The sequence below is a fragment of the Solanum stenotomum genome, chromosome 2 (assembly GCF_019186545.1).
Source record: "Solanum stenotomum isolate F172 chromosome 2, ASM1918654v1, whole genome shotgun sequence".
NCBI lineage: Eukaryota > Viridiplantae > Streptophyta > Magnoliopsida > Solanales > Solanaceae > Solanum > Solanum stenotomum.
The window spans coordinates 56009742-56021226 of record NC_064283.1 but is presented as its reverse complement, the minus strand read 5'-3'; the positions used below and the strand labels follow the sequence as shown (position 1 = coordinate 56021226).

The 11485-nt window shown below is 30.7% G+C and overlaps 1 long non-coding RNA gene across 1 annotated transcript; it reads left to right on the top strand.

Annotated features, from left to right (window-relative positions):
• The first annotated feature begins 4937 nt into the window (after nt 1-4937).
• On the top strand, nt 4938-5544 carry LOC125856748 (uncharacterized). The gene is made up of 3 exons (XR_007445556.1): nt 4938-5077; nt 5163-5237; nt 5323-5544. It is a non-coding gene; the product is annotated as an uncharacterized LOC125856748 (long non-coding RNA).
• Nucleotides 5545-11485: the final 5941 nt, after the last annotated feature.

Below are 11485 nucleotides of genomic sequence, written 5' to 3'. Positions count from 1 at the left end.
TGATGCGAATTGGATCACCAGGATCAAATGAAGTAAAATCCACGAGTGGATATGTATTTACTCTTGGTGGAGGATCAATCTCTTGGAAATCTTTCAAATATACATATTTCGCTAGCTCTACAATGATCTATAAGCTAGGTGCTCTAGATAAGGTCGGTGAATAAGTTGAAAGACTCTGGAATTTCTTGATAGATATTTTTTTTGGCCCAAACCTTTGACATTAGTATGCATACACTTTGATAGTCAAGAGACAATAGGTAAGGCATAAAGCATGATGTATAACGGAAAGTCTCGTCATATAAGATATAGACATAATACCGTTAGAAAACTACTCTCTAGTGGAATTATCATAATTGACTATGTAAAGTCAAATGATACTGTGTCGGATCCACTTACAAAAAAGCCTAACTAGAGAGAAAGTTGAAAGATAATCTAAGGGAATGGGTTTACGACTTAGGACAAGTCATCATGATGGTAACTCTACCTAGCAGACTGGAGATCCCCAAGAGCTAGGTTCAAGGAGAAAACAAAGTTGTGACTGACGGTTCGACATTATCAACCAACACAATCCATTCTCATGATGAAGATAATGCTCAAGAACAAGGATACAACATTAAGGTTTGTTAATGAGTTAATAAAGCTTAATGTTTTTAATGATTTGCTAAGTTTGGCAGATTTGACCAAATAGTGTATCTACGCGATAACACGGTTAGAAATCAATTATGTGAGTGTGAACTGTAAGCCGCTTCAAGGGGATGATTTTCAAAAGCACATCTCTTTATACACTCATGAAACCATGAGGTGTTCATGGCTGAAACGAACACAACCGTAAGAACCATAAACGGTAAAGGGTTGATTGTGTGACATATGATTGTCTAGGTATACACCAAAGTTTGACAGTTCAAAGATATCAAATCTACCAATTGATCGAGTATATCCGACATATGTTCACTATGGAAAGTTCAAAGGGACAACTACTTATCCAAATGCAATTAACTCTTGCTTGTAAAGTACACACTTGTCTGTTTCTTTGTCTTGGAGTCATTCCCCATTCATGCGGGGATTGTTGGATTTTAAAAGGTGTGAATGGAAAATGAAGAGTACTTGCAACTTTTATGAAGAGTTGTGACTTTTATGAAAAATTGCGACTTTTATGAAGAGTTGTGACTTTTATGAAAAGTTGTGACTTTGATGAAAAATTGTGACTTATATGAAAGGTTGTGACCTTTTTGAAAGATTGTGACCTTTCCAAAGGGTTGTGACCTTTCCGATAAGGCACAATAAGAACCTTTTCACACAACCCTTTGTTTTCTATAAATTGAGGGATTTCCTCTCATTTTAAGAGAACCAATTTTCTAGACTTCTTCTTCTACTACTAAATCTAGTATTCTAAGTGTACTTTACTGTCGTTGAGTGATTCGCTGACACCGTGGTTTTAGGTACCTGTACACCGGTGAGTAAGATTGTTCTATCCTGGGAGGATATATTCCATTAACCTCGGGTACTTGAGGGGGATAATTTCCTTAAGGGGACGCTGTGCATTCAATGGGCCTGATTTTTTTTTTAAACAAAAATATTTTGTATATTGTTTCTAATCTGTTTCTGATTCTATTTTCTCTACTGATTTTAATTTTCTAGTTTTGAAAATGATCTTTAAACTTTGTTGTTTGTTATCAAATTCTTCAAAGTTTTTGTTCTAAGTATCTTAGGAATACAGGATGAACAACAGATTTTAAGAATGATTTGTTGTTGTTCACCAACCTACATACTTGTCGAACATGAGAGTAAAGTTCATATCAAAGGTATTTTGCAAAAATTAATGTTTCAAAAACTAAAACAAAAGATCAAATCAAAACAAAATTTCAAAAGTAAAAAAATAAAATTACCTCAACTAGTGAAAGCTTATGAAAAAAAGTGTCAAAAACCACGTTATATTAAAGAAAAAAAACTTTTACAATAATCAAATCATAACACAAATTAAACAAAAGTTTTTGCATGTTATTTTTATCGCCTTATATGTGTATTTCATTTTTCAAGTATGATGTTACAACTAGGGCTGGGCAAAAACACCGAAAAACCAAAATACCGAATCGAACCAAACTATTTCGATTTTGGTATTTCGGTATTTCGGTATTTCGGTTTTCAGTTCGGTATTCGGTGTATGTTTTTGTATTTTTTGATATTTCGGTTCGGTTTTCGGTATGTAATTTTTGTGTTATTCGGTATTTCGGTTTACCGAAATATATTATATTAAATAATAAATATTATAATTTTAATTAAATTAGGTCAAAACTCTTTAAACCTTTTGGTTTTTTCAATTTTTTTACTTTACTAAATTCTAACTTTCTAAGCTTTAGCAGCAGCCAGCAGCTGCACAACCAGCAACAGCCGGCGACAACCAACAGCAATCGGCGACCAGCAGGCGACAACCAATAGCCGCCAGTTCCGTCGATCAGTAGCAGTAGCCGCCAGTCCCGTCGACCAGCAGCACGCACAGCAGTAGCAACCGCCAGCCACCAGCCCCAGTCGACCAGCAGGGCTCAGGCAGCCGCAGCACCACGCACAGCAGCAGACGGCGACCGACAGGCGACAACCATCAGCTTTCAGGTATTTTTTTCTTATAAATATAAAAAATAATTTTAAGTTTTTAACTTGCATTTAGTCAATTACTTGAGAATATTTTAGTGCATTTGGATTTTGATCTATCCATTAAAATAAACTAATAAAGATTTCAGATTTGTATATTTTTAATTTTTATATTTAAAATTTATTTTTTTATTTTGATTTGCTCATTTGTATAATTGTAATATTGTATTTTCTAGCAAAGGGTCAAATCTCAGACAAAAAAAAAAGGAGCAAAAGTAATAAAGAAAAAGAAACCACAATAAAAAAATGCATCCAATTATCATTTTCTTTTTCTTATTTCCTCCTTAATATTCTAAGTGTGAATTCATTGTGAAATAGTTTTTTTATTATATAGATGGCTGAACAAAATCAATCAAATGTGGGTGTGGCTAATCAAAGTCGAATAAGTATGACTGATTCTACGGATAATACACCTACTATTAGCAATGATGCCTCAATTGGCACAGAGAAAACAAAAAAAAGAAAAGAAATGGATCCTAGGTCTACTGGTTGGCAACACTTCAAATTTTTTTTTGAAAATGGTTTATTAGTTAAAGCAAAGTGTTTACATTGTAAACAAAACTATGCTGCTAATACAACTAGAAATGGAACAAGTGGACTGAAACAACATTTGACTAACCGATGTAAAGTGTATAAGCCCCCGCCTGTTGCACCTGGCATTCAAAAATTGTTAAATATTCAAAGTAACAGTTCTTCGATAGAGACTTGGAAATTTTAGCAAGAGGTATGTAGGAGAGCTTTAGTTGAGATGATAATTTTGGATGAATTACCTTTTAGTTTTGTTGAAAAAGAAGGCTTTAAGAAGTTTATGAGTAAAGTTCAACCTTTGTTTCGGATTCCTTCTCGTAGAACCATAACAAGGGATTCTTATGAAGTTTATGGTGAATTGAGAATGAATTTGAAAATGTCTTTTAGAGAAATACAACCAAGAATTTGTCTCACAACACAACAAACACATGGACCTCGGTGCAAAGAATCAATTATATGTGTTTGACTGCTCACTTTATTGATAGGGATTGGGTGCTTCATAAAAGAATATTGAATTTTTGTCCTATCACTAGTCATAAAGGTGAGCATTTGACTGAGTGTATTAGTAATTGTTTACTTGATTGGAACTTGGACAATGTCTTTACTGTTACGGTTGATAATGCCTCTTCAAATGATGTGGCGGTTTTAGAGTTGTCCAAAAAATTAGATATGTGGGGAACTAATATGATGGAAGGTAAGCATCTCCATGTGAGATGTATGGCTCACAAACTTAATTTAATTCTGCAAGATGATTTGAAATAAATTAGTCCTTCTATCAAACGGGTGAGACAAATGGTGAAATATGTTAGATCATCTTCTACAAGGACAAGAAACTTCTTGAAATGTGTTGAAATGCAAAAAATAGAATGTGATAAAATGTTGTCTTTAGATGTGCCTACTAGGTGGAATTCCACCTATTTGATGTTGAACACGGCAGAAAAATTTGAAAAGGCTTTTGAGAGGTTTGATCTTTATGATGGTAATTTTAATTCTTTTCTTGCTACTGATGTTTGTGAAGATGGAAGTATTGCATGTTCAATTCAATATGAGCATTGGGCTAATGTGAGGAATATCACAAAGTTTCTTGAAAAATTTTATGAGCTCACATTGAAAGTTTCAGGTTCACGGTATGTTACTTGTAATGTTCATTTTGAGGATATATGTGAGCTTGATGCATACTTGAAAGTATGTATGACAAGTGATGATGTTGATTTGAGTAAAATGGCTTCGGGGATGAAATAAAAGTTCAAGAAATATTGGGGTACTCCTGAAAAGATGAACAATATGCTTTTTATTGCTTATGTTTTGGATCCTCGCAATAAATTTATGTATGTTAGTTTTGCTCTTGAAGAATTACTTGGGGAAGAAAAGGGACAAATAGTGAATAATGAAGTAAATGCTTACTTAAAGAATTTGTTTGCGATCTATGTAAGTAAGTATGCAAAAGGTTCTAAAAATCAATCATCTTCATCTGACTCCTCTGATTCATCTACTTATTGTCTTTCTCAAAATATGAAAACAAATTCTTTGAGAACTACGTTTTACATGAAGAAACAAAAGGAAGATTCTGGAAGTTTAGGTGTTAAATCTGAGTTGGATAGATATCTTCTTGAAGACCAAGAGCCTGAATCTGAGGATTTTGATATTTTGATTTGGTGGAAAGTTAATTCTCCTAAATTTCCTATACTTTCACAGTTGGCTCGAGATGTATTGGCTATTCCTATGTCGAGTGTGGCATCGGAATGTGCATTTAGCACGGGTGATCGTATTCTTGATCCCTTTAGAAGTTCATTGACTCCCAAATGTGTGCAATGCCTTATTTGTGTTCAAGATTGGCTTAGACAAGAAACTAAGCCTATTTGTGTTGAAGAAAGTTTGGAGTTTCTTGAAAAAATTGAACTTGGTAAGACTTTTTATTTTTTATTTGTTTTTGGAAAAAATAAAAGACTTATTGTGTTGTATGACATATTTGATTTTCTTATTTATAGAGATGGCAAATAGTGGAAGAAACTCTTCCATTGTTGATCTATGATTGGCTTGCAAGTCTCAAGTATTTAATAGTGGTGAGTTTAATACGTCATTTATTTAATCATATCATTTTTTTTAATCTTAAAAGTAGTATTCTAACATTTAATTTTATTTTAAAAGGTCCAAAGTCGAGACAATGAAGAAAGGTGTAAAGTACCAAGTTTTGTTAGTGTTTTGGTAATTTTGTTGGCACTTGAGACTTCAAAGTGGTCTCATGGAAGAAAGTCAAGAAACTACATTGTTGCTCATTATTGTTATTTGTTATTGTTGACACTTGAAACTTGAAAGTGGTATCATGGAAGAGGCTACATTGTTTGTTGTTCATTATTGTTGTTTGTTATTGTTGGCACTTGAAACTTGAAAGTGGTCTCATGAAAACTACATTGGTGCATTATTGTTACTTGTTAGATAGTTATTGTGTTGTTGTGTAATGGCATGATCAATTGATTATTGTATTTGTGAAGTGTAGTGAAGTTTATTTACTTGTTAAATTGTTACTTGTTAGTGCCTTTTGGCCTATTTGATAGTGCCTTTTTGGCCTAAAACTGCCACATCATTTCGTATTATTCTGAGGATTCATTCATTTTGATTTGATTTTTGAGGGGGATAAAAATGGATTTAAATGTTTCCTTAGGAAATTAAAGGTTGATAGTTTAATTGAGTTGCCCTACATTCATTGAGTAAAACTATGGTATTTTATAATAATGTTAAAGAGATTTGTATCACAGCTCTTTGCCTATTTGTGTAATTGTGTGTTACTTTTTGAAAGAAAAAAAAGAACAATGATAACAACAAGTGTGGAACTTGGAAGTTGGAACTACTCACAAGGCTTTTTTAGTAGTACTTAATTTAAATTTATAATTTATTGGCTTTTACACTTTTAGTAGTATTTTAATTATAATTTATTAGCAAGGGCAAATTTCAATGATAATTGATAACGGCAGTTTCGTAGTTAGTACTTTTCATCATACAATAATTTAAAAAACAGAGTAAAATAAGTAAAAAGATATAAATATAAATAAAAATAAACAAAAAAATTACAAAATTTTAAAAAGCCCACTAAGCAGGCCCATAACAAAAAAATCAAACTAACAAAAACCGAAATAATAAAAACCGAACCGAACCGAATTATTTCGATTCGGTATTCGGTACATGTTGTATAAAAACCGAAAACCGAAAAAAAAACGAAACCAAACCGAAATATCGAATGCCCAGTCCTAGTTACAACATCATTCTCTCAAGTAATAACATTTGATAAAGAAGAGACATTGAGTTTGATAGGAATAAATGTTGAACCAAAGAAAGGATGATCAATTAAAAAAAAATTCTTCAAATTGGACAGAAATATATGAAGAAGATTAGAGTTTACAAATTGTGGAAAAAGGAAGGAAATGTAGAAGTAATTTTCATTATACTATAGATGTTTTTGATTGAAAAGTGGACTTCAATAATGGTCAATCTAATAAGTCAATGATTATTGGGATGACTAAAAAGGATAATTTGGTTGAAACTGATGTTTCTTCGATAGAGGCTAGTAATTCAAATCATGAGACACATGTAATAGACATGATTGACCTATACAAAGTGAAGCTATTGGAAAAGAAATAGAAATATTCACTATTGTCTCACAACAAAAATTAGTTGAAACTTTTGAAGATGAACTTGGTAATAAAAGAAACAAAAATGTTCACCAAGAGCAAGTTTTTGATGATCTACCAAAAATTGAAACAAAAACAATTGAAGTTCTAGATCTGCAATTGAAGTGCATGACTAGGGGTGTACAAAACCGAACCGAAAATCGAGTCAACCCGAAAAAAAACCCCGACTAGTGGTTTGGTTTCACTTGGTTTGGTTTTGAAAAAAAAAACCCGACTATATTTGGGTTGGTTTGGTTTTAACTAAAAAAAACCAACCCGAGACCAAACCAACCCGACATTATATATATAATTTTAAAATTTTATTTTATACATAAAAATATTTACTTTGATATAATTTTTAAATATTTCTTATACATTTTCATAGTTTTTATCTTTTAATATATTATTTCAAATTTGAAACTTATAATTATGAATGAGCCAATAAAAATTATAGTCCACAGATGTTGGTAGTTATAATAAAGCTTAAATCAAAATCAAATTAATACTAATGCAAAAAAGAAAATCAATTCAACACTAAGAATGACAATAATATTGATTATTTTTTCTTTAGTTTTACATTGGTTTAGACAATTAAAATACATAATCTAATTTTAATTTCCTTTAATATTTAGTCATGTAACTAATACTTATTAAACTAATTTTAGCATGATTTAGTACTTTTAAATTATGATCATTTTCATTATGACTTGTTAATTTGCAATATTTGTTTTACGCGATTTCATTATTATTATTTTTGTTGGATATTTTAGTGTCATTAATCATATCATATTGTGTTATATTTTTAAGAAACATCTTAGATAATTGTATTTTGGTAGGACTAAAGAAATATTTGAAGTACAAGTAAATTATATGTTTGTATGAATACTTTACGGAAAAACCCAAAATAACCCAAAAAATTGAAAAACCCGAGTTTTATTGGTTTGGTTTGATTTATGAATTTAAAAATCCGACACAAATAGTTTGGTTTGATATTTGAAAAACCCAAACCAACCCGGTCATGTACACCCCTATGCATGACTATGAATAGTAATGATACAATCAACTCTGAAACATTATTTTAAATTATAGATTTTGAAGAGCATGAAAAATTATTTATTGAAGTACTTTACCACATACATAATCAACTGAAGTCGAATGGACATGCAAGACCAACTACAAATCAATTGGAGAAGCTAACGATTTTAAGGCAAGAATAGTTATTCAAGAATAAAAGAAAAGAAAAAAAATGATAATATTTTAAAAATATTAAATATGAAGAAAGTCAAATTGACTTTGAATTCTGCTAAAGAGAGATTGAAGTTGATCAAGGATTGCACGCACAATTTTGTTGATGCTACATATTTCAGAAAGTTGAAGAAGATGCTAGGCATGATCACATTTGAAGATCTTGATTTAAGAGAGGCTATGTAGGAAATAAACCAAAGAGTAGGATTCCTAAGTAGTTTAGGATTCCTTAGTAGTTTATGATTTGTTATTTGTGGTATTTACTTATTTATATTTAATTAGGATTTGTTAGTTTTATAGGTTCCTAGTCCTAGTTTATGGATGTTAGTATTATATATAGGGATGCGTTATTGCATACATTGAAGGTAGAGAGAGATACATTAAATGTAGTGAGAGATACATTCAAGTAGTGTAGAGATATACATTGAATGTAGAAAGATAGACTCAATGTACAAAATTATAGAAGTTATTGAGTTATTTAATAAAGTCTTCTACCTCCTATTAGATTAATAAGTTTCTTCTATATAACCATCATTGGGTTTTTGACTTGTGCATATATTAAATTCCGCATATTTTGGGTAATTTTATTTCCTTTAAATAATCACCTCCCTAAAAAGTCATAACCATTAAAAAAAGTCATAATATGTTCTATGTCAAAGTTGTATAGCACACACGATGGATAGTTGTACATTCATTTTTTTTATTCCTTTCCTTTTTTTCTTGTAAATTTAAACCTAACTTAAAATAATAATTAAATGTTCCGCCATAAAATTATGTAAAACTTCTATATTTATCAAACCTAAATAAAATTTACAAAATTGCTTTCAAATAGAGAAATATGTTTGTTTTCCCAAAATCCTATTAAAGAAGAAGAAGAAAGAAGAACTCCATAGCTATGCATATGACATAAAATTTCAATTTGTATCAAACCCAGAAACAAGAACTCACAAATAAATATTCACAAATGCGAGAGTGAAAAACAAATTTGGTCTAAGTGAAATTGAAAGGTGAAATTTCAAATTCACCATTGTTGGTTCATTGTGGTAATTTGATTTTTTTTGGCTGATATTGTGAGGGGTCCAAGAAGAAACTTGAATTCCATTTTTGAGCTTCATATATAAAAATTTCTTGTGAGTTGGATGATTTTTTATTGCTAAAAACGGTTGATGTATGATTAACTAAGCATAAATTAATAGCTACAAATTGATTTGAAGCTCCTAAAGACGAAATTTAGAAGACAATCATTTAAGGACTTTGAGAAAAGCGTGAAGAAATCATGAGATGGACATAACAATTTTGTGATATCAGAAAAGGGGGGAAATGAATCATTTCTTTTCTTTATACCGATTTTTTCTTGGATGTATCTTTTTAACTTCCCTCGATCTATTCATTATTTGAAAATGTTACAATATTATGACTTAAATTCCACCAATAAAGATGTTGACAAATGTTACAATATAATGCCTTAAATTCTACCAATGAATACACGATAGTAATTACAAGCACCCATTTTTTTAGAGATTTATTAGCTTGTCATTATTTTAGCAACTTATGAAAACTCATTTTAGCTATTAAAAAATATACTCCTTTCTATCCCTAATTACTTGTCCATTTTTCCTTTTATAGTTGTCCCTAATTACTTGTCCATTTTGACAAATCAAGAAAGAACAATTTTTTTTTTACCTATTGTACCCTCAATTAATTACTTTGAAAAAGGTAGAACTTTTTAAAAAACTTAAATTTTTAATTCATCTACTTCATAATTAATAGGGGTAAAATGGTAAACTCACTATATCAATAATTGTTTTTTTAATAGGTGTGTCAATTCAAAAATGGACAAGTAATTAGGGACAGAGGGAGTATTTTAATAGCATTAACATAGTGGGGAAATTGAAATCTTGACGTGCAATTACACAGAAAAAAAAGAAAGAGAAAATCTTTTGTGTTTTTTTAAGCGTAGCACACAAATGAGATCGTTTAAAACCAAAAAAATAAAAAGACTTGCAAGAAGGCAAAAGGACCTAAGTTTATGATTGTATATTCACCTACATATCTTCTGCATAATTAAAATTTATTAGTGATAGTAGCATATTTCTGATAATTAAAAGAGTTAAAAAGTGACGTTAAGCAATTTAATAGATATATAGGCAAAGCTTTACATTTTTCAAAAAGAGTCTTCTATTAAGGGGCGTGAACGACAATATGTACAACAAAAGTTAATTTTTTTTCATATTCTCACTTTATATTTACAATTACACAAACATGAGGAAAAGAAACAAATACATTTTTAATGCTAGTGCAAGTCCATTTACTTCCATCTAGAACTATCATCTGCTTGAAATGACAAATAAGTTTCCTATGGTTTACCAAGGAATTGAAAAGTTCATTCTTACCTCGCGTAATACGAGCATCCCACATATGATTATAAAGCTCATTCTTATCTCACTTAGTATGAGCGGTCCACAAAACACTATCAAGCATATCATTCAAATATACTATCAAGCAGATCATGCATTTGAATTACAACAGAAAGTTATTGTCTTGGGGTTAAGGGAGAACACTAAGCAATTTGCTGACTACATCAGAAATTTGGGTAATTTTTCGACTACTGTAATCGATACATTAAAATTTATGTTATTTTAATTATTTTTAAATTTTACCGACAATGATTTCAACTACTGAAGTCGTAAATTTTATGAAATAAAGTCAACAAAATAATTGACTAGTGTTTCGATTACAGTAGTCGGCAACTTGTTAAAATAATTAAAAAATATTTTTAATTGGTGACTACTGTAGTCGGCCATTTTACAATATTTTTTAATTAAAAATTAATTTAATTTTTCGATTATGGTAAAGTAATAGTGAAGGTCCCCAATTCGATCCTAGGCATCAACATTTTATTTTGTAAATATTTTTTTTAGTTAATAAATTTTGACCCAATAATTGAAAAAGAGAAAATTACTCTAAAAGAATTTTCACATTCTGACCCATTGGTAAAGTAATAGTAATAGTAATTCTGGTTCATTTTTTCACTCACTAGGGGCTTTGAATTAAAGGTGACATTAAGGTGTCAAAATAAAGGGGTGGTGACATAAGTCTTAATTATTGAGTGTATGTGACAATTATGTGATTAGTGATTAAGGATTGTGGAGTTGCCCTCAAGTTTATAAGTTGGCAGTTTGGTCCATTGAATTAAATGAGGGGTAAAAGGGTAAATGACTAAAACCTAATTTAACCAATTTTGGTGGAACCAAAATTGGAGGGAAGCCACCAGCTGTACCAAAAGGGGGGAAAATAAAACATTTCCCCCCCCGTATTCCTCTTCTTATTCTTCTTCTGCTATGTTCTTGCTCTCTTCTTGCCTGGTTGCTTGCCTTTCTTCTTCCCGTTCTCTTCTTCTT